Below are 19,838 nucleotides of genomic sequence, written 5' to 3' on the forward strand. Positions count from 1 at the left end.
AAACTCAAAATGCAATTTAAGGAATACCAAACATATTTGAAAATCTGAGTCAAGTTCCAAGAATAACCATGGAAACAGAAAGGTAAGAGAGATTTTTAAAATAATATTGAGTATTACTCCTTAGAAAAAGTAACCTAAATTAAAAAGAAAACATGGTAAACAATTAGGCTAAGTAATGCCACATTAAATGAATCATATTGTTGGTTAACAAGAACTGTATGACTTTGATATGTTTATTTGTTTTTCTGCTTAGATTTTTTCTTCATTCAATAACTGAAAACCCCAGAATTTGGTTCCATGAATACTTTCTGGTGCAACATCTTCTGTAGCATACAGTAACTTTAGACTACAAATTTATAGATATAGATCTGATACATCAAGGGCTTTGTGTCAATCTCTACGGTTAATCTGAGGCCCTTACTGTTTACAGCATTAATATACATCAGAAGATGATGCTTTTTAATTGTTCTCTCAAAAACACTGAAGAAGTGTTTTCAAATGCTGAGGACAAATAGGCAAAACAGATTTTGGAGTCATCTCCAAAAGAAAGCTGGAGCATTGGATGTGAACTCCACATACAAGACATGGAGAAAAGAAAAAGATATATTCAAGAGAGAAGGTGGTATGATTTAGCACCCATTTTCCTCCACACAGATCTCCAATAAATTCTTGTCTTGGGAAAGAAATTTTTCAGTCTTCCATTCTTTTAGTGTTGGGTTCTGGTTATTGTGTGGGTTGAATAGCAAATATTTGGTAGTTCTGGGCCTACTGAAACTATTTGAAAATATAGTGGTTGGAGTAGGAATCGGGTGTCATGAATTGTGTGGAATTTATTTATTCTAAATCAGCTGTGCACTTTGAAATTGGTAAATCCAGTTCTTGACAAATATTACACTTTTACAATTATTTTTGAACTATGAGATGGAAATGCAGAGTTAAGGTCAGTAAATAAAATCAAAATACTGCAGAATTAATTGCATACACCTCATCTAAATCACCAGGAAAGAAAAATGGAAAGACATGGAAATATTCCAAATGAGGGGTCAAATTTGTCTTTGCATCTCCCTGAGGATTCAATTGAATGCACAGAAATAAATTTGAAAGCAAATTCTACTTATAAAACCTCCATTGTATTGATGCATGCATCAATTATTCTTATGAATAAGGATAGTATGCTATAGCTGTTTCACAGACAACCTAAGAAAATTTATAGCTCCCAAATGAATCAATTTTGGGAATAAGAATTTTTAAATGGTTAAGACTCATTTTTAATTAGGCTTGAGACAGAATTTTGGGTGCCTGAATTCATGAAAACACTATCATTGCCACATATCCAGCTTTTTGAAACAGTCTGTAAAGAAATATTATGAACAGAAAGGTAAACAGAAGATACCTTTTTTCCCCTGGAATAATCTACATCGCAAGGTACACTTTGGGACACCGCTTACAAAAAACTGTATTGCACTTGTCTTTTTTTTTTTTTTTTAATACCTCTTAATGTTTTAGTGTTTAAGATGAGCATTTTATTCTTCACCATTCTTAGAGGAACTCTAACAGAACAATGATGTGTAAGGGGCAGTCCACAGGCCTCATTTTGTAATTATGTCCATTTTGATATGAGTAGTATGACATGAAGAATTATTTTAGACCCTTCTCTATAACACTTTTTCCTTTTTCTGTAATTTGAAAATAGAAATGTTTTATAAATATGTGGTTTAAATAAGTGGGTCAAATTATCCAGTGACAAAATTCATCTGTAGCCTTCAGACGTGTCTTGATACCCAGTTTATGATAGCCAAGAAGCTGGCCCACATTTAGATTAAATATATACAACAGTTCTCACCAATTTTCTCAATCTGTTATGTACAAGGTTGTTTCCTAATCATTTCAGTTGGGGGGGGGGGGGGGGGGGGGGTCTGCCTTCTCCCCCCTCCCCCCCCCTCCCTCCCCCTCCTCCCCTTTTTTTTTTAATCAGTTTTGGACACACTTTCCTCTCTGGTTAACCTAGCTCTGACTAGGATGAAAACGGCATTGTCCTCTGCTGGAAGAGTTATGTGATGAGGAAACCACATTTGCAGGAGACAAGCTTGTGGTCAATTTTCTCCCTGTGTACAGAGCAAAGAAAAGGCTTTTTGTAAAGAAGAATTTAAAATAGGGTTTTCATGAATCATTGTTTGCTGGACATGCCAGGGAAGTCTAAATTAAGGAAGACATCTTTTCACTTAGTTAGGGAAAGCCACAGTTCATAATTCTTTCAAAAACACACAATGGCAAACTTTGTATTATTTAGATACTGAAAGCCAAGACAGATTAGATTAAAAGCTGGCTAGCTATATTTTATAATTCTCTAGGAAGCGTGTTTTATGAGAATTAGATGGGAAAAAAAAACTTAACTGCAGTAGAAGTGATCCGGAATTTCTGGATACATGGATACTCACTTGAAAATGTCAATATGCAAACACTAACTTTTTATAGGAAAGAGAAAGTTTGGAACGAAAACCCCTTGAAATACTTCACAGTATCAAAAGAGGTTTCAGGTTTTATTTGAATTAGACAAAAACTTAACAGATCAAGAGCCTGGCTGATGTCCCATAGTCTTGAGGCATAGGAAAACAGGCTTCCAGTACAAAACATATATGACAAGAAACATGAACAGAGATCTGTTATATTGCTGGTGAATATCCTAGTGAGAGGGTTATATATTCTTGCCAAAACAACGCTATTTTTACAAGCTTTATCAGCTCCCAACAGGAGAAAAATACAGGTGCTACTTAACAGGCTGGTGATGGGACACACCTGAATTATACAAGTTTAAGAAGTAATTCCCTGCACCAAGTGGGGCAGAACAGTAACTTTCTCTCTGTTTTTTCATAAAAAGAGAGTGAGGTAACCTCATGAGTCAAATCATCATCAACATTAATTATTAATAATTAATCTGAAATTATTAACTATTTATATCTTTAAACTATAACAGCATGTTAGTTTAAATCTTCCTACAATAAACTGTTTCTACGACCATTTATGCCATTTTGTTTACCTGGGAAATAGTTTATTACTTTGGTTACACTGTGAAATTTGTAATACAAGAAAGGTGAACATAGGTGAGTGAGGAAAATATGTTTACTAAAATTAACCCAAACTAAAACCAAGCTCCAAAGGATCTTATGTTTCATTTATGTCAAGATGTGGAAAGAAAAAATCCAGAGGGTCTTGGAGGAATGGATTATGTTACCAAATGAATTAAAAATTCTCAAATTAGGGATGTTTTAAATATGAATCAATATTTTAGCAATGCAATCATAAGCTGTAGAAATTTTTGAAACTGTGAAATAAAGCTAACCTTTTTAGTAATACTAGTAGTATTAATAGTCTTCAACTTTATTGTTGTTTACTTACATTGTACTTCACAGTCATCATCTGGATGAGAGACAAGTATTCTGAAAGGACTGGAAGCACACACACCATCATTATTAAATTTTGATATTTCATTATAATTTTGATGAATTTATCCCTTATATTCAACCTTTAGTATTGTTCTTTGAATTGGTATAAAATTCAAGAAAAAAAATGTTACTAGCCTTTTACTTGAAGTCAGACAAAAATCTGTAGCTTGAGCCAAATTTTATTTTCTGTTCTGTTCATTCATGACTATAAATCAAAATTTGAAAAGATGTACATCCATGTGGATGAGAGAGCAAGAAGTCATACTTGCAGCTTCATTAATCAACTGAAAATATTGTAATCCTTTATTTTTCCCTGAATGTTCTTGTTTGGCAGAACGCATCCTATATAGACAGTCCACTGGCTGGGTCAAGTGTAAAAATTATACTGTATCCATGGTGCTGTTAGGGTGTAAAAGAAAAATAAAGGTTTGCAGAGAAAGTCAATCAAACAGTGCTACAGAAGGGGAAAAAATAAGGGCTTTGAGCAATATCCTTTTTAGGGTTCAAATAGAAACAAATTAAATACTTGCCGAGATCAACTATCTTAAACTGAACTGTGGTAATTAATTAGCTAGTTGGAGAGAAAAGGGCAGTTATTATCTGAAAAGGGCAGAGAGGAATATTAACAGAAAGAAGGTGATAAAAAACATCAGTTCTGTGAGCTACAGGAACAAACAAATGTTTACATGCATTGTGTATATATATACATTGTGTATATACACACACACACATATATGTGTATATAATGTATATACACATTGTGTATATATACAATGTATATACATTGTGGAATAACTCTCCTCAGTCAATTTTTAAAGATGTTATGAACTTCAATGCCTTAAGTCATCTTCTGTGGATATTTTAAGCATTAAGGAAATGAAGAAAGAATAATTATTTTGAAAAGATTTTACTCCATATTCCTTCACTGACTGGCTTTGTGAGCTCGTTTGGATGCATAACTTCAGTTTCATAGGTGATTTTTGATCTATTAGCTGAAGGATGCTGCATTCAGGAATTCATGCATAAAGTCCACTGGATTTAAATAGTAGTTAATTTTGTGTTGGGAGTAGTTTTTGGTGTCTCTAGACAGGCAATGGCAGGATTTGCTAATATAGAAACTAAGAAATTATCCTGAAAGATTATAAGATAAGGCTTTCATCATGTGGACTGAGCCGTTTACTACGAAATCATGATTTTCTAAATTATTTGAGGAATTATGGTAAGCATTGGATTTTTCTGTGGAAACACTCAACAGCCAAACCACAAAAGCTCGCTTTAAATTCCACCAAAGTCAGTTCACAGCATGAAATCAGGTCTCAAGTTGGACCTAGATATAATCTGCATAATTAAAAGTTTAATTCATAAGCAAAGGGAAGAACATACTTTCATAACAAATAAAGGCTAGAGAAACCAAGATGAAGCAAGACAGAACTATATTCTTAATGTTGCAGTCTTATTTCTACAACTCTTTTCCTACTGGTTTGTATCATCCAGCTCCTGGGAAATCAGGTGCTTCCTGCCAATTGAAGATCATTAACACCCTAAAAACAAACACATGGTTTTCTGTAGACCCTTATTAGCATAGTATTAAGACTCTTGCTTTATAGGAAGACATTTTGATCTAACCTCAGACAGGCAGGAGTTTCACTGTTTGTTGTTTTTTAGATTAAATGAAACAAGAGTTTAGTTTATATCAGGTTGTAAAGAAATCAGGATAACGCTGAAAACAAGAAGAGAGGAAAAAATAAAGTTCATCTTTAAGTAACTTTGGATATCTGTAGTAGGAGAAGTTATTCTTCTATACACCCCAAGAACATAAATGCTTACAGTGTAAATGCTTACATTTATTAAAGTGAATGCCATTCTGAATTATTTTAAGAAGTAACCTTTAAGTTATGATGTCATGGTCTTAAGTCTGATTTGATTTCAGTGGCTTCAAATCAGCAACATACTTAAGCAATGGCCTAATTTTAAGCATATGAATAGTCCTATTGAAGTCAGTGAGATATTCATATATTAAAGATATACTTCAGCGCTTTGCTGAATCTAAGCCTATGTGAGTAATATGCCACATATGTTTTTTCTTGTAATAACTCTGTTACATCACTTTACCTTTAGGTAGTAATTTCTCTGTACACTGGAATTAATGTTTTCAGAAAGCTCTCTTAAATTTTTAAGATTTTGGCATTTTTAAAGCATATGCTGGTAAATTAGTAAGGCTTTTATTCTTTCCAGTGCTTCATAATAGCAGTAAAATCTAATAAAATATATTTCAGTGTTTTGGCTACTGCATTAATTGAATAGTACAGCTGTTTCCATCTTGCAGCAAGGACTGAAAATACAATTAGAGACATGCTAACTTTTTTTTTCAATGCCTCATAAAAAAAAGAGATGAGCCTGAATAGTAATATCAGTTATCAAAGTAGTAAAGATCTTTTGAGCTGTTTAATAGTTAAACAGCTAAACACATCTATCACTCACCTCTCAAATCCTTAGAAGTGTAGGTGGCCGTAAAAAGTTCAGAAAGTATCTGTATTTTCAAATGATTTTGTTGTCCTCCATCTGCAATTTACATGATGTCATTGATGAAAGCATAAAACTACAGTATATCATAAACTGCAGGTTTTACACGTGCATCAGTCTCCCAGATCAGCTAAAAGAAGAAAGCTGGGTTGTAGTACAGTGGAACCTGAAGATGGAAACTGTGAAGAAGAAAACCTTGCTTCAGAAGTGTTTGACATTCTGTTTTGATCTCGGTTAACATCTGAGCAGAACACAGTATTCTGGTCTTGGCAGGATATCTGGCCCCTTGAATCAGAATGGAGGAGTACTGCCAAGAACAGGTCATCCCAGCCTCAGTGCACTTCTCCAGCAGCTACACCGGAGGTGCAAACTCGTCAGCTGGATGCAAATTAAATGCAGAACTTAGGTTTTTGACAACTTCCAACAGGATCTGCAGTAGGGTCAAAGCTTGGTTTTTCGAACAGGTAAGATATACTATTTTCCTTGTAACTAACTTCCATATCAGTCAGATACTCAGTATACTAAGATCTTCCCAAACAAGCCTTACTATAAACTATTTATATATCAAGATATCCTACAGCAGTATTTATAAAAATAACTGAACTAGTGACATTAAGCTAAAAGGTAAGCAAAGGTGCTGAGTGTTAAACATATTAAGAGGGAGGGAAAATCTGTTAATCGTTTTATTAATATTTTCTTTTCTGCAGAAATCCTTGAAAATGCTCGTAATTCTTTACAGCTGACAGGCTGCTGATTTTGCAGAAAGAAGAGGTTTTTGAGTCCCTTAACTCTAAGTCACAGTTGTTCCTTGTTTTGACTATTGGAGAATTAGTTCAATAACCTCCCAAATAGTGAGTGCCTATGCTCTTACAATATAAGTATAAGAAGGTCTGCATCTGAGAAAAATTATAGTCAAACAAATACTACATTGAAACACAAGTTTAATGAGTTACACTGGAGCTGTGTAAGAGACTGTCAAAGTCATTTTGCTCCCATATGGATTTTTACAATGCTGTTACTTCACTTGTTTCAACAGATTTAGTTCTTATTTAAAGGATTCCCCTCTTTCCTACACACTAAGTGGTTCTCAAACATTCTCAGGCAGGAAGGGGCAGATAGGGTTGAGGCTTTGGGTCTGTGATCTTCTCTAACTGGTTACAATGCCCACAGTAAAGTCCATGAGGCTCATCTGTCCATGTTGTTTAGCACTAGTACTGTCTTGAGGACTGTCATTAAAACACCTTCATAAAACCTCCAGTGAGAAACCACTCACTTTTATGCACGTCTGATGCCTGTCTCCAAGCAGAGTGGATATTCTCCAATTTGAATAGGCACATACCTGCTACAGGTCTTAGTGCCCAAATCCACCAACACATTTTACAGAATCACAGAACAGCTGAGGTTGGAAAGGACCTCTGGAGAGTCCAACCCCTCTGCCAAGCAGGGTCACCTACAGCACATTGCACAAGATCACATCCAGGAGGGTTTTGAATATCTACTGAGAAGAAGACTATTCCTGCAAGGCAGATGAGGCTTTCTTTAGCTAAGACAGACTATTCCCATGCCCTCGTTCACTGTGTGCCTTTTCAAAACTCTTCAGAACATATGGGGCACTAGGTTGTCCCTGTCAATTGCACTGTCCATACAGTGCTATATTTGCCAGGTGGGAGTCAAGCATTTTGTAGGAAAGAGATATCTTTCAGACCACAAGTGGAGACAGAAGCATATTTCTTCTACAATAAAGAACAAAGTTTTCCAGGAATTCCAACTAAATTTTGAGGATTTTTGTCTTTCCTAACCAGTGTCTCCTGCTTTAGTTGGCCAACAAGATGGAACCTGACTAGCAGTTGGTGTCACATGACCTCCAAGTAACAACAGCTATTCACCATCTTGTGTGGTTCTACAGCTGTCCACCACTGAGTTTTCTCCCATTTCTCTTCTGCTTTTATCCCTTTTTTCACATTTTCAAGACAAAAATGAGTAGGAGAATTCATCTATTCCTTCCCTCCAAGAGCCATTGCTTGACTGAAAAAGAGATGGTATCTAATATCCTCACAATAGGAAATAATTTGATAAATTTATATTTTCAAATATTTGGGTTCTTTTTAGATATATTTTTAAAGTTATATATATATATATATATATCTTGGTAAATATATCTCCAAATTTTTGGCATAAATGTTTTTGCTGAAATGCTAGACATGCTGAGGTTCCTGTATGAAAACATTTTTTCACAGACTAATATTTTATGCTGACAGAAGCATTCTGGAAGCTTTTATTTATTTATTTTTTCCTGAACAACAGCAACAAAAACAACAAACAAACTTACAAATTAAAATGAAAATGCTGGTATCAAATTGTGTATATTGTTCAGTGTGAGCATGCTCTTCATGTTTACCTGAGGACAATGTTAAACTTCAATAGTGAATTGAGTTAAGAAAACTTTTTATTAGCAAGATATAAGGTCAAGCAGTAGTTAGAAAAATAAGATTTAAATATTCAGTATCATATATATATATATACATTATACCAGAAAAAAAATGAATGTTTTCCAAAAAGCCTTTTTTTGCTACTTGAAGTATTATCACCTGGTGAATCTTAAATCTTATATTCACTGTGATCTCCTTTGCACTCCTAAATTTCAGATAAATTACTGGGTTAATTCAGGTGACTGCCTTTATAAATTAAATCTCAGAATAGGAGGAACAAATAACAAAGTACAGAGCAGACAATTACATCAACATATAGGAATTATGGAGGGTTTGCCAGAAATACCAATCTCATGTGGAGACAGGAAGAATTACCATGGGGTAATTCTGGCATGGGGAAGTATCCTGGCATGGGGAAGAATGAAAGAAGTTCTTACTTCCAGCAAATAAGAGTGGAAGACTGAGTGTATATATATAAAATAATAATAATAAAATCTAATGTTAATCCAGGAGGGGTTCAAAATAATGATCAAAGCTGCCAGCAGTTCTTAGGCTAGTGGCTGCTTGGTTTTAGGACCATGCCATCATATCAGTCCTATGCCTGTTTAACCCCCAACTCCCTTGTTATCCACACACAATCTCCCTTTGCTCTTTGGGATTTGTTTGTTTTTATGGCTAATGGGCATGGGTAAAAGCCAAAGTGAAATTCAGTTTATGTTGGCATCTCTCTACTTCACAATGAGAATGCAGAATCATTAATATTCCTCCCATGACCTTTCTCTATATGTAGCTACATCGAGTTCAGAGTGGTGTAGCTCTGGTGGCTCCAGATACGGAGTATGTTTTGTGATCCTTCTAGAACTATAGCAGTATGCAATGATGGCTGGAAATGACTGGTTTTGACTCTATTGAACTGATTTACCTTGTTTTTATAGCAGGGTAGTCAAAACTGGACTCCAGCTGAGATCTCATATTTGCAGGATAAAGAGAAATTATCTCCTCTGTGTTACTTGTCACAACCTGTTAATTGTCAATAGCATCACATTTTTCACCTGGATTTAGTTTGTGATCCACTCTAACTTCCTTTCATCAATCCTTTTTTTTGCTGCTTGTCATGTTGTTCTTGATTTTCTGTTTGCATGTTCAATCTCTCAGATTTTTTGTCGTTGTTGCTGTGCTGCTTTTGGACCACATCTCCAATTTGTAGGGACCAGTTTGAGTGGCAGTCATGGTCTCCAGTGAGCTTCCCATTTTCTATGTGACTTACAAACAGGGTGGGTAGACTCTGTGCTGTCATTCATATGTTTAATGAAAGGATGGAATAGAAGAGGGTGCCACAGAAATATGTTGCTAATTTGTGAGAAAAATGTTGACAGCTTCTCTTTGAGTATGTTTTTTTTGTGCTTTTGTCATTGAGTGATTTGTTCAAGATATTATTTCCTTCTCTGGCTTAAGAGAATGTCACGCAAAGCAATGTCAAAAAAAATAAAATAAAATAAAATAAAACCAATTGGAATATGTAACTCTTTTCATTTTATCTAAGACATTTCCAAAAGGAATAGAAACCTGAAAACTATATTTATTTATTTATTTATTTATTTATTTTATTTTCCCTCTCATTAGTCCCATTGCCATTTCTCCTCCTCCTTCTCAGCTTCATAATTTTATTATTATTTTTTTTTCTGGCTCAGGCTCAAACAGACATAATGCTAAACACAGTGAAGTAGAAAATGTGCATCATATCACAATATAACACTTCCATAACGGACAAGAGGAGATGAATTAATCTGATTCATTCAAAAGTAACATTGAACTTAGGGTTAAATTCTGCTACCTTTAATCATAGTACTCCATACCTCAAGCACTACTATTGACTTCAGAGAGATGGGTGTCTTGCATGTTTTACAGCAGCCTTGAGCAAACTATAATGCAAAGAATCTTGAGCAAGTAACTTCTGTGTTTGTCCAGAGGTGTGCCTCTAAGTGTGTTTAAAGAGAAAGCAGACAAAGAAAAAATATATTTGATGTAAAATCAGTGTTTCTTGATATTTAATAATACTTGCTTTTGATTTTTTGTTTTGTTGTATGGCATATTTGTATTACATACAATATATCATGTTCAATATGGATTTACCTGTCTCAAAATTTAGCTCATTCCCGTCACATTGTCCCTGTTGAACGGCAAGAGGACATCTATGTGATAAAGAGTGTTAAATATCCATCTGAAACAGAAAAAATGCTTTCTGCAGAATGTGAGATGATTCTGTGGAAATAACTGCCATAGAATATCACAGTGACTGAGGCATTTGTAAGTGATTTGACACGCAGATAAATAATGAGACGAACATAGTGAATTATGATCGTAGTTTGAAAGAACTATTTAATGTAATGTTTAAGATTTGGAAAAAGGAGTAGTTTGAGAAGTAATGAAAAGTAAAGTAAAAAAAATAATAATAATGGATAATGTAATGAAAAGTAATGAAAAGTAAAAAAATAAAGTAATGAATAATGAAAATCTGAACTGGTATGACATTTCTTCTGCTTCAAAGTCCTTACAATAATTAAAAAATAATAAATAATAATAATAAAAAAAGGCAAAATTAGCATTTTCCCTCCAATGTACAGAAATAGTAGCATAGATCCAAACTGGTTTACAGTTTGACTGGTTTAGGATAAACCAACCGTCTGAGCCTCAGGCTCTAGATCCTAGTTATTTCCTTGTAAATTGTAATGGTAGCTACTGGTTCTGTGCTGGACTGCTTAACAAGAATGTTTCCACCCTAGATGTTCTGACCAGCTGAATAAGACAGCAGGTGCACAGGTGATTGTAACAGCATACAATTCCTGAATGGGAAGTCTGCTCCCTGTTTTCTTGGAAAGAAATATTCAAACGGTTCAAAACTAACCATCAGGTCACCAGCTGAACTAGAGATAAAATTGGGATGATTAGCTACCCTCATCCTTAGAAATATTCAAGAAGAAAAAAAAAAAAAAAAACAAGAAAACAGTTAAATGAATCAAGACAATTGTCTTTACTGAGTTTTTCAGTGGTATAACTAATATTGGATTATGGCTTGGTTTTTATTGATTAAAGAACATTTTAAAATTATCAAGGTTATCTATGTTTCAGATGTTGTAGAAAGGGAAACATCAACTAAGATGCAGAAATATTGTCCCACTTTTGACTAGATGTGTTTTAAAACAGTTTCTAAAAAAAAGACTTTGGTGTATTTTTGCTCTTTGAATAAACTTTATTTTCTAGCATGGCAACAACAGAAATGAACTCAAGGGAAATTACTCACATGTGTCAAAAAGGTAATGTGCCCTCACTTTCAAAGTGTTGGCATCAGTGTAAATTATTGCTTACAGGGTTAAATAACTTCTTTGATGCTTTTTTTTTTTTTTATTGTCTGACTCCCATTTCTGAGGAAGATAAAAAGTTACTGTAATGGAGAAGTTAATTAAAAAGAACTAAGGATTTTTAGACAGCAAAGAAATGGGTGTGGTTGTGTGATTTTGTTGAATGCGCTTGGGCTAAGACTGAAAATATTTTACAAGGGATTCTTTCTTTACTTTCCATTTTATATTGCTATTTGTATCATGTGCTTGAATATTCATTTGTTTGAATAAAGACTATGTTTTTTTGTATGGCTGGGTGTTTTTTTTGGCCATGTAATTAACACAAATGGTGATATTTAGAAATAGTGTAGGGACTTCAGTGTGATGTAAAGCTCTTCATACAACTTAGTGCTTCAGACTTACTGATTTGAATCGTGTCCTAGATATTTTGCTTCCTAAAAGTTCAATGGAAATGGAACTTCAGTGAAATGTAATACATCTGGACAAATTCCAAGAGGATTCCTGCTGTTGTATTCTCAAACTGATCATCAAAAAGGCCAAATTTAAATAATTTCCCTTTCCTCAAAGTCCATAATTTGTTAAGGCATTTCAAAGGGCAAAAGGCAAAAGCTAATTCTGTCTTTTTAAGATGCCGGTAATTTCCAATTGACTTAATTGTTTTCCTTTGTAGTGAAATAAATGTAGATAAGGAAATCACTTCTATGAATTTCATACCTGCAAAGTCTATTTGCAATGTCTGTGGTTCTTTGCAAAAAACTTTCTGATGGAAAACTATAACAAATGCATGTTCTTCTCTCCCTGTCTCTGAAACAATATCCTTCTTTCAAAAAAAAAAAAAAAAAAAAAAAAAAAGAAACGTAGAAAGACCAGCCGCTGATTTGCACTGCAATAAAGCACCCAGACACATGGTTTTATCAACTGCTAGTATGCCTTTAACAAATCACAATTAAATATTAACAGCCCATGGAGCAGCATGGAGGGCTCTGCAATCCTTTGAAGGTGTATTTGCCAATTAAACAAAATCTGACATTAGAGTAAAGGTGGCAAGGATCCAAACCAGAGAAATGAAAGTCAACCACTTCAGTGGCATTCATTAGCTCAACAGACATTCTTTGTGTGGCCTGTTTCCTAACTACTGCCAAATCCACACCCTGTTCAGGAACTTACCCAGGCTCAGATAAGCTTATTATGGAAATAACACTTTGTCACCCTTTACAACTTGCTTCTTGTTAAATTATCTTTTATCTTTTTTTTTTTTTTTTTGTAGTATTTGTCACCTCTCCTTGGGTGCCCCTTGTGTGGTCAAATGGTATTGTGTTTGATTTGGAATAATCAGGTTCCAAAGGTTAGTTGAAGTTAATAGGATAATATTTTAAAGATTCCCTCATCATCATCATACAAGAGTGAAATTTGAAGAGATATTTGTGCATATAAAACATGTTCCTTTGCATGGAAATGTGTCAATGTCTATGTGCTTGTTTGGGTCATCCAGTACCAGTAATACGTGCTGATGGGGGTTTGAAGAAAATTATGTATGGGAACTCTCTAGTCTGGTGCACAGCCTTTCCAAAGTTTTGCTGCAACTGCAAACTTTGTGCTGAAACAGCAGAGATGCTTAGTACTGATTTTGCCTACTGAGAACATAAGAAGGAAACAAGGAACCTTTCCACCACTCTTTTTTCCACTAACTGAAAGAAAAGCCAGAGAAGCCTGGTGTAGGATGCTGAGCACCCTGGATTAAGAAGCTGTGCCAGCCTGGAGTGTTTATCATCCATGAAACCTGCAAACTGCACACAAACTTATGTCCCCTTCCTTCATTCTACAATAAGAGTTAACTCACTATGGGGCTCTTCAGACTTGGTCTAGTTCCTATGTGTGCCTGAAAGAATACCCACACAAAGTGATTTCTGCTTTTGTGGCTTGAAGAAACAAAAACGTAACAAGAAAAAGTGGAATTCAGTCTCCTCAGAAACAGTTGAAAGCAATAAACTCAAAATTGAATATTACCATCCCTACTGGGTCAAGCCAGGGCTTGGGCTGTCATGGCAGGGAGTAGGAAAAGGGATGGTACTAGGATGGAGAAGGAAGGAAGGAAGGAAGCATGGACGGATGAATGGACGGACAGACTGGGCTTGTTGCTCCTACTAGAAGGTACAGAAGAGGAATGTAGTAGTCAACAGCAAACTTTGCACAAATCCTGACCCGAGCTTTAGCAGAGACACCAAGAGATCTAGTCTGTGTCCGTGGCTGGCAAACAAACACCAGAGCTGTTGTTTTTCTGTGTCCTTATGCATCTTTTGCATATGCATATTCCTGCTGGTTGTTGATATCTCCATTTTGGTACAGAGTTGTCCAACCCAGCTGTGCTAAACACATCTTTGATGACATTCTCAGCATGGCAGTTAAAAACCCTCTTTTTTTTTTTTTTTTTTTTTTTCCTGGGCTGAAACACTGCATTTCATTTCACTCATTCTCCCACACAGACACATGGAAACAAGATACTCATCAGTAAGTAACTATGAAAGACTGGAGAGTCAAACGAAGAGAGAAAAGTAATTTCTTGCGAAGATACTTGAATAACCATCACATTTTGAAGGGTTCTTTGTATTTGCAATATTTAAGCTGATGCCTTAGTCTGTTTCTGATGGTTCCCAGGATTTACAATGACATATGAAACTCTTACTGGCACAGAAAAGATTTTAGATTTTTTTCCTATATTCTATATTCATTTGTGTATATACATCATACATATTCACTGTTGTCACAAAAGCTGCATTTTCCATAAACACATACAAATGCAGCTTTCACTGAAGCAAGAAAGAACAAGTTTATTTCAGAGATGTATTGGTCTGCTTAAACTTCATAGGCAGCACTGAAATATGTCTCCTTTAGCAGTACTACTGCTCATATCTATGACCTCAGTTTCTCTTTGACTGTTTTTAAAAAATGACCTATTTAACACTCCACACAATGGAACATTCCTTGGCTGAAGTCACAGGAGTGTTCTCCTGCCTAAGTAGGATAGGAGAAAAAGGGAAATAAAAATAAATAAATAGTTTTATTTATGAACATCAGGAAGAAAACAAGCATTTTTTGCCTTGCTCCAGTAATGTATGCTTCCTATGAAGTAGGAGAACCAGTGCCTCAGCAGGTGTATATCAGCTGGCTCTGTGCCAATTTGCAGTAGTGAGAAGTTTTGCTTTTGATGTCCTGATTTTGACATCACCCTTGCTGTTGATTTAATGAGCCCTATGTCATAAATAGGATTACAGATCCCTGTGGTCTAATTGTCGTCTCCTGAATACACTGAAGAGTAACAGTAACTATGGTAAATAATTACTTAAAATCAAATGAAAATTACAGCTTTAAAATTTGAATATTGAAAATGTTTGTTCCGTGATCTGTATAAAGGGAGTCACTTGTCCTTATCTAGCTCCCAATGGAACATGATGGCACCCAATAAACAAATGTCAACATCACAAATAACCCCTTTGCTTACACAGTGTAGGAGGTGATGCTGAAATCAGCCAAAACCATCTGAAATCAATGCTTGTTTATTGGAAACGTTTTTCTGTTCCCTCAACAGCATTTTTTTGTCTTTTCAACTTGGGTAGAATCAGGATCTGATTCTCAAAGCACAGATACACTATGCCGTTCTCACAGAGTGATGGGAATTAATAAACGTTTCATGAGGATAATCTTTATCAGGAGAAATGCTTGCTTTAGGACTAATTTTCAGATACTGCCTGATTAGCAGTCCACATAGGTCCACATCTGGTCACCTGGATAATTATAATAAATATTCTGCTTTGAAGTCATTATTCACATGCAGATTTCAAAGCATGGTTTGTAAGGGAAGATATTTTATAGAAGTGAAGAGCCAGTGAAGTTTTTTGCTAATAACACTGAGGTCAACAGAAGACCAAAGGATGGGACTCAGGCCTTCTCTCTTTAATCTGGTATCTTAAATCACATTGTCTCTTAGTCAACAGATAATTTTCAGCTGCTGTAACTTGGCCTGAAGTTAGTGAATGTGATCCACTTTAGGATATGTACATGCAAACTGTTCAGGGTATTTTCTAGTATTCATCAGCAGTGCTAAGTAAATGACATTTCTAAATGTGATTATCCCTGGGTATCAGCAGATAATAATGTGCATATGTGAAATAGATGCAGCTATATATTTTAGCACACACAAACATGTAGTCATGAGCATATAAACACACTTCCTCTCTCACACAGATATGCATACTTATATATCACTTATGGCAGATATAAATAAACATGCCATAGGGAAGCTTTTTAAATGAGCATATATTGTGCCTGCCTTATCAACTTGATAGATTTGATTATAATTTGTGAAGTACTACACAACTATTTCCTAAATTAGATTTTATACCATAAAGATTCTTATATAGATTCTGTGCAAGACCTGTTTCCTATGCATTAAGAACAGGAGAGTTAAACCAAAGAAGGCAGGAAGTAGTCAGGCAAAAGAAGGAAAAAAAATGCATGGTTAAGCAAAAGACTTGAAAAATTAGGCAGCAAGGGAAAGAGCAAATTGAAAGCTGCTTAGATTTACTGTAGCTGTAATGTGTGTTCTGCTTATTTACATAAGGTCTATGTGATTATCTTCTCTGCTGTTCTGTAAGAATAGTCCTTACTGTAGTATCTGCTGCAACACATGGCACTTTTGTTATCTCGGATACGCAGCCCTCTTATTAAAGAAACACACTAACCAATATGTAAAGTGAACTTTTGACCGTTCACAATGTTTGGAGATGAAGAATTTGTTTCACCACTAACGGATGCAAAGGGCCAAGTTTGTATTCCCAAGTGTGCAGATTGCTCTGTGTTTCTTTTAGGCTTTGCAATATTTTTGTCGTTCTTTTTTGTAGCAGTCTGTTTGTTTGTTTGAAAATCCGTGTTCTTAATTCTGGACTTTATTTAAATGCAGTGTTGAGACCAAAGGGTTTTTCATTAAAATGCTGAATTCTCTTCATGAATGAATTCTCTTCTGGGCCTTAATTTCCCTCAAAGGTTCTTTACTCACCCTGCACGTCTCAATCTCCATGTCACATACTCGCATTTACTAAAGAAGAAACCTTCCACTTTGCCCTCTTTCTGTTGTGTTGGTAGATAGGATGTATATCCCTCCTTCTCCCCCCCATTTTTTATTTTTTATTTTTTTTGCCATTGCCCCAGTCCTGTAGACAGAACAGGACAAGAGTCAGGCAGGGTCTCTACAGTAGTGGACTGACACCGGGTCAGTTATGGGCCAAATAACAAATCATTCGTAGCTCTACTGAGCTCTTATTCTCTTACTTTTGGTATCTGTGTTACATCAGGGCTGTTAAGTCCTTGCTGGTCTTTTACAGAAGCATCAATCTGACCTCAGGTAAATAGTTTCACTCGGAAGTAAAGGATAATATTTTCCAGATAACGTGTTCTTCCCCATTCATTCCTTCTAATGTTTACCATAAGTAGGATTATGTAGTATGACATGAATCATTTAAGCATTTATAATTAAAACATGGATTTTTGTCTGGTAAGGTGACTGAAAGTCTAGAACTGATCTCATTTCTGAGCTTTTACAAACAGCCAGAGTAAGCTGGAAAACAACTTTTTTGCAGTTCAACAAACAATATTATGTTCTATTTGGCAAGACAACTTCTTAGAACAAAGAGGTAGGCTCATAACTTTACTGTTTCTCTCACTTTTTAATTACCTTTCACATCAATGCACTTTAAATGTCTGTTTTTTAACATTTCAAAATCTTGGTGTGTCTACATCTTTAGGAAGAAATCCATGAAATGTTTCCCTAGCAATTGAACTAAATAAATTCCAAATACAAGCTTAAAAGAAGAAAATGTAAGTAATTACTCCAGAGTTAAAATATTTTAAGTTAAACTGATTCTGCAGTCACTAGAGTAAAGACAGAGGCAAATGATATTGTTTGAAGATCAGGATCTAATGGAAAGCAACAGTGAAATGTTTTCGTAGTTAAGATTTTAGTGATTTTTTTTTTCTTTTAAATATTCAAAAGTTTTTTGAAATGATTCCATTAAAACAATCAAATCCTTGATATAATTATCAGATATTTTCCCCAAATAGTCTTTCTTTAAAATGTGACCTCAAACTGTTCAGATGCTTAATATTTATTTTTTTTTCCCCAATTAACCTCCGATTAAACTGGTTATTGTGGCTGGGCACTAGCTCCTAAAACACTGCCTAACCATCCACTCCTTATCATAAACACTAACCTTAATCTGGACTTTCCTTGTGTAATGGTATCTACGTGTACAATTTTGCTTTGAAAAGTGCCACTATAAAGTGTAGTATAAAGTCTATACTTATTCAGCTACCACCAGCTATTGCCCATAGGATGAATGACTGTATGCACTTTGACATGTTCAAAATAACACACACAATTCTTGCTGAGAATAGTAGGCATTATATGCTTCTAGGTAGGTACTCAGTTATAGATTCATGTAGAGAAAGTATTACCCTAGCTTTCAAACCACTTATCTTTTGTTTACTCATAACCTGAAAGGACGTTGCTATTTATTTATATATATTATATATTAATATATATATATATATATATATATATCTTGAGTTTTGCATAGCTACTACCACTTAAATATATGGGAATTGTGGCTCAGACCCCATAAGGTAGTAAATAAAAGATGCCAGCACAGTTTATGGTGGCTGAAGACTGTAAAGCTGTTTTAATGGTCTCTTTCTGTCAAAACAATTCTCATGGCTATTTTAAAACAAGATAATGCTGATCTTAAACATCTTATGACCTTCATGCTGACTGCTACATCATATGAAGGAATTTTGAATTCACCAGCGACAGAAGACAGAAAATGATTCATAGGTTTTCCATCCTTCCATCATGAGAGAGAGCTCTTTGTACCATTTCTCAGACTGCTTTATGTGGGAGAACAACATCTCATACTTTCAAAATGTCTTCTTATTTCCTTTTCTTCTTGGAATGATAAGACCAGGCTAGAGTAATGCTACTGAGGTAATAGAAATAATTCTGTCCATTGTTTGAACATGAGGTTGGAAAAAATAGACCATGATGTCATTTGGTAGTTAGGTGCAGGAAATACTTTTATCAGCTGTTCAAGGGAAAAAGAATGATTTTGGCAAGAAAGATTAATAGGGTAATTTTTATGACGTATATGATAAAGAAATGGTGGCATAACCCTGGGAGATAAGAACCATTGCAAAACTGCACAAGTGTAAGTGCTGAAAAGCTGCATTTGAGAGCTCTCAGCATATAAGTTATGAGATTATTAGTATATGAAAATGAAGAACTCATAATATTAGAGTAAATATTTACTATTTAACCAGTGTGTACTAGTGCTGGTCTTCAGTCAACATGTCTACTACATATGTAATATTGAATTGTCTTTTCCTCCTTGTGGCTATCTTCACACGCTCTATTGAGGACTAAATCTACAGATCACCTCTCTTCTGGTGTCAAAAGCAATAGGAAAATTACCTAGACTAATTTTGCTCTGTCAGCTAAGAATGACCATGTACCACTACCCAAAAACAAAATCAATAAAAGATTCCTTCAGTCCTGTCCATGTCTAATAGGCAAGGTTTATTATGTTGAACCAAATTTATCTACAGTTTCTATTCCTGGTGGTGCCCATGAACCATCCTTCCCACAGAATTCAAAGACTTGGGAGTCCTCTGAGCTGCCTTGTGGGTGATGAGAGTAACACTGCTGGATATTGAGTTGGCTGAGAGAGTCCACATTTTCACTCTGGTTCAATAATTCCACTGGTCCAATAATTTCAGTTCAAGTGGCACAATGTGAGTGCCCCCAGCCATTGCTCATAATCATAGCTCTGATTCAAAGAAAAACAACAAAAGAGAGCTTGAGCCCTATTCCATCATTTCTGGCTGGAGTACAGTGTTAGACGGCCAGCTTAGCACACTGCAATTTTTATTTTTTTTTCAAAAAATTGTATCAAACTTCACAGTGAGTACACTCGAAAAGGTTGGGCTTTTATAGAATTATTATTATAGTAGTAGTAGTATTTTCAGTAGAGGTTGTTCCA

Source organism: Cygnus atratus, chromosome 3 (assembly GCF_013377495.2).
Source record: "Cygnus atratus isolate AKBS03 ecotype Queensland, Australia chromosome 3, CAtr_DNAZoo_HiC_assembly, whole genome shotgun sequence".
Taxonomy (NCBI): Eukaryota; Metazoa; Chordata; class Aves; order Anseriformes; family Anatidae; genus Cygnus; species Cygnus atratus.